This window comes from Phoenix dactylifera, unplaced genomic scaffold (assembly GCF_009389715.1).
Source record: "Phoenix dactylifera cultivar Barhee BC4 unplaced genomic scaffold, palm_55x_up_171113_PBpolish2nd_filt_p 000297F, whole genome shotgun sequence".
NCBI lineage: Eukaryota > Viridiplantae > Streptophyta > Magnoliopsida > Arecales > Arecaceae > Phoenix > Phoenix dactylifera.
This window is the reverse complement of record NW_024067774.1, coordinates 152,000-156,748: the sequence shown is the minus strand read 5'-3', so window position 1 is coordinate 156,748 and position 4,749 is coordinate 152,000. Positions and strand designations below refer to the sequence as shown.

Sequence of the window (4,749 nt, the reverse complement as noted above, 5' to 3'; positions counted from 1 at the left end):
GTGCAAGACACATTTTTCAATAATCTGAACGGTCTGATTGACATTCTGAGATTAATACAAAACCTTGCTGCTTTCTGCTTTAAATTTTCTGCATTTATTTTTTTTTAGAATAAGAAATTTATTGTTATCATATCTTATTAACCTTTGTTGATAATTGAAAATTGAAAAAAAAAATAACTTTAAGAAAAGATCAAGTGTGATCATTCAAAATTTAAAAAAGAGGGAAAACCTAAAATTTTAAATTTTAAATTTCAAATTTCAAATTTCAGACTTCAACTCATAAAATTTAAAAAAAAATAAATAAATAATTTGCTTGATCACCTATTCAATGAAATTTAATGTCATGTCATAAAACATTAAAAAAAAATCTCTTGATTGTTGCATATAGTATAAGGCATCAGCATAAAATATTCTAAGGGCTGAACCCATTTAAAAAGATAAGGTCGGAATTTCATCACTCGTCCTTAGCCCAAAAATCACCCCAGTGCATAAATATCCTAAGCTTAACTAAAATCAACTAGACGTTGGCCCCTAAGGACATTCGAGCTCAATAGGACGAAGACCACCGAAAGTTGCACCAATTTCGCTCTGTGGCTTAGTTGATGTCTAGGCAAGCTTTGTCCCTATAAGGGAGACAATTCATCTGTTCGAGGCAAGTGGGTTTTAAGTGGGACCTTTGCGAACGCATCGTGACCCCTCCACTTACCTGGGAGCTTACCTGGTCAACTCGGTTCATTAGACCGGATTGGAGGCTTAGGTGTCCTCTTCAAACCAGTTAGGAGCTGTCTAGAAATTTAAGAAAAACATTAGAAATTGAGGTGTAATGTTTTGTTGCATGATTGATTGAGAATAGATATTTGTATTAAGGTGTCGTTTTAGGGTATCTTTAGTTGGTACTTATATTAAAAAAAATAAAAAAAAAGAAAGAGAGGGAATTATTTTGCATGCTAAAGTGGAATAGGGACGATACCGGTCGATTAAGTCGTACAATTTTAGATCATCCCTTAGGACATACCCCTGAAATTCCTTCGCAATATCTCACACCTTGTGAGATGGCTGATTTAAATGAAGATGCGGGGAGTCACCACAATCGAGAACGAGAACCTCATGTTATGACTCTAAGACAATACCTACAACCGGCTAGGACTAGTCAGCCTTCATGCATAATTTTTTCTGATAATGTAGGACATTTTCACATCAAACCCGGGGTAATTCAATTACTGCCCAAGTTCCACGGGTTAGAGTCCGAGAGTCCGTATCTTCATTTAAAGGATTTTGAAGAATTGAGCATTACATTTAGAGTGCCAAATGTCACCGAGGATGTCCTCAAGCTGACATTGTTTCCTTTCTCTCTAAAGGATAAGGCCAAAACATGGCTAAACTCTTTGCGACCTAGATCAATAAGAACTTGGCAAGATATGCAGAGAGAATTTTTAAAGAAGTTCTTCCCCACACAAAGGACCAACTTTTTGAAAAGACATATCAGCAATTTTCAACAAAAAGATAATGAAACATTTTATGAATGTTGGGAAAGATTTAAAGACCTTCTTCTCTCATGCCCTCATCACGGGTTCGAAACTTGAAGAACCATTAGCTTCTTTTATGAAGGTTTATCGCCACAGTTGAAACAGTTTGTAGAGACCATGTGCAATGGTAGATTTTTAGAAAAACAACCTGATGAGGCATGGGAATATTTGGATTCCCTTGCTGAGACTGCCCAACTTTAGGATAACGGGGATAGAAACACCAAGTCTTTATCTAAGCCTACTAGCTCTGTACAGGGAGGCCTTTACAACCTCAGAACTGAGGATGATCTTCATGCTAAAATGGCAGCCCTTACTAGGAAGGTAGAAGAAATTGAGCTTAGGAAGGTTGAGCCTGTCAAGACTATAGAGCTTAGAAACGAGTGTTGTGGTATCTGCGATATGTCGGGTCATACCACTACAGATTGCCCCACCATACCGGCATTCAAGGAAGTCTTGCACGATCAAGCAAATGCTATGAACTCCTACCAAAAGCCTTATAACGATCCATACTCGAATACCTATAACCCTGGTTGGAAGAATCATCCAAACTTTAGGTGGAGAAACGATCATCCTCAACAGTCACACCATTCAGCTCCTCCACCTGCACATCCTACTTAGGCACCATCACCTTCTCAAAAGCCAAATATCGAGGATACCTTGCAATCTATATAAACTTTTCTACAAAGTCAAGCTAATATCAATGCTCAAAATACTCGAAATTTTGAAGACATAAGGAACCAATTGTCAATGTTGACTACCGTCCTAAGTACCCAAGAGAAGGGTAAGCTTCCAGCTCAACCCCAACCTAACCCACAAGTGCACGGTAGTAATAATACGGCTCCTTCTAGTTCGCATACAGAGCATGCAAAGAGCATCATGACTTTGCGTAATGGGAAAGTCATTGATCAAACCGCCCCATTGAGACCGCGAGTCACTTCTAATTCTGATGCTTCCAAAGCCGATGAAAAGGACAAAGAAAATGTTGAGGTCCCAACTTCTACTGAGAAAGCTGAATGTCCTTTTCCTCCACCTTTTCCACAACGGTTAAAGCCGTTGCAAAAGCTCGAACCTAATTCTGAAATTCTTGAGCTTTTTAAACAAGTAAAGATCAACATATCTCTTCTTTATGCAATCAAACAAGTACCCTCATATGCCAAATTTTTGAAGGACTTGTGTACTGTTAAGCGCCGATTAAATGTTAAGAAGAAGGCATTTTTAACTGAAAATGTGAGTGCTATTTTGCAGCACAACATTCTCCCTAAATATAAAGATCCAGGTTGCCCAACCATCTCATGCATCATAGGCGACTTTAGGATAGAGCGAGCATTGTTAGAATTAGGTTTCAAGGGGCGAGTGTGAATTTGTTGCCATATTCTGTATATGAGCAACTTGGTTTAGGTGAGTTGAAGCCAACCTCCGTCACTTTGCAATTAGCTGACAGGTCAGTTAAAATTCCAAGGAGAATTATCGAGGATGTATTAGTCCAAGTAGACAAGTTCTACTTTCCTGTCGATTTTATTGTATTGGACACACATCCGGCTTCGAACTCACAGTCTCAGATTTCGGTCATTTTAGGACGTCCATTCCTTGCAACTTCTAATGCATTGATTAATTGTAGGAATGGTGTCATGAAGCTTTCTTTTGGTAACATGACCTTAGAATTGAACATTTTTAATGTGTGCAAACAACCCAATGTCCCGAAGAGAGTAAGGAGGTTGATTGGGTTGAAACCATCGCAGAAGAATATTTGTTAGCTAAAGCAATTAACGACCCATCCAATGATAGCTTAATTGATTGGTGTCCTAATGGAACCGATGACGATGATTTGTCAGTCACACCTATTGTGGATAATCTGGATATCAAGATGGTCAATGGGTGGAGACCAAAAGTACGAGAATTTGAGAGGTTGTCGCCTCGAGAGGTGAAAATAGTACCATCCCCTGAGCAAGCACCCAAGCTCGAATTGAAACCCTTACCGAAGGAACTCAAGTATGCCTTTCTTGGACCCGAGGACACTTACCCTATAATTATCTCATCTGATCTTAATCATGACCAAGAAAGAAAATTAGTTGGTGTTCTAAAGAATCATAAAGGAGCCTTAGGGTTGTCTATTGCAGACTTGAAGGGGATTAGCCCCTTAATCTGTACGCATCGGATATATTTGGAGGACAATGCCAAAACCACAAGACAAATGCAACGAAGGCTGAACCCTACGATGAGAGACGTGGTTAAGGCAGAAGTCCTCAAGTTGCTTGACGTGGGTATTATTTACCCAATTTCCGACAGCAAGTGGGTAAGCCCTACTCAAGTCGTTCCTAAGAAGTCGGGTTTGACGGTAGTAGAAAATGAACAAGGTGAACTAGTTCCAACTCGTGTCCTGACGAGTTGGCGCATGTGTGTCGACTACCGAAAGCTGAATTTGGTCACACGAAAGGATCACTTTCCTCTACCCTTCCTAGACCAAGTGTTGGAGAGAGTTGCAGGGCATGATTTCTATTATTTTCTCGATGGCTATTCGGGATATTATTAAATTGAAATTTCACCAGAAGATCAAGAGAAGACTACCTTCACTTGTCCTTTTGGCACATTTGCTTTCCGACGAATGTCATTCGGGTTGTGTAATGCACCTGCAACATTCCAAAGATGCATGCTCAGCATCTTTGAAGACATGAACGAGAAGTTTTTGGAAGTGTTCATGGATGACTTCTCCATTTTTGGTTACTCATTTGATGATTGCTTGTCACATTTACAAGCAGTCTTAGCTCGATGTATAGAAAAGAATTTGATATTGAATTGGGAGAAATGCCACTTCATGGTACCAAAGGAAATTGTCCTAGGACATATTGTTTCATCGAAGGGCATGGAAGTAGATAGAGCTAAGATCGATTTAATTGCTAAGCTACCTGCACTCAAGACGGTTAGAGATGTTCGATCATTTTTGGGTCACGCCGGATTTTATAGGAGGTTCATCAAGGACTTCAGTGTCATAGCTCGACCATTATGTAACCTCCTGTCCCTTGATACACCATTCAATTGGACTGAAACCTGTCAGAAGGCATTCGAAAAGTTAAAGTCTATGCTTAGCACTGCACCCATCGTACGACCACCTGATTGGTCATTACCTTTTGAGATTATGTGCGACACTAGCGACTATGCGATAGGAGCCGTCCTAGGACAACGCAAGGATAATAAGCCATATGTCATTTACTATGCAAGCAAAACC

At 39.7% G+C, this 4,749-nt stretch overlaps 1 non-coding gene across 1 annotated transcript; it reads right to left on the bottom strand.

Annotated features, from left to right (window-relative positions):
* Positions 1 to 1,464: 1,464 nt before the first annotated feature.
* LOC120105480 lies at positions 1,465 to 1,573 on the bottom strand. The gene has a single exon (XR_005507886.1). It is a non-coding gene; the product is annotated as a small nucleolar RNA R71 (small nucleolar RNA).
* Between the last annotated feature and the right edge of the window lie 3,176 nt (positions 1,574 to 4,749).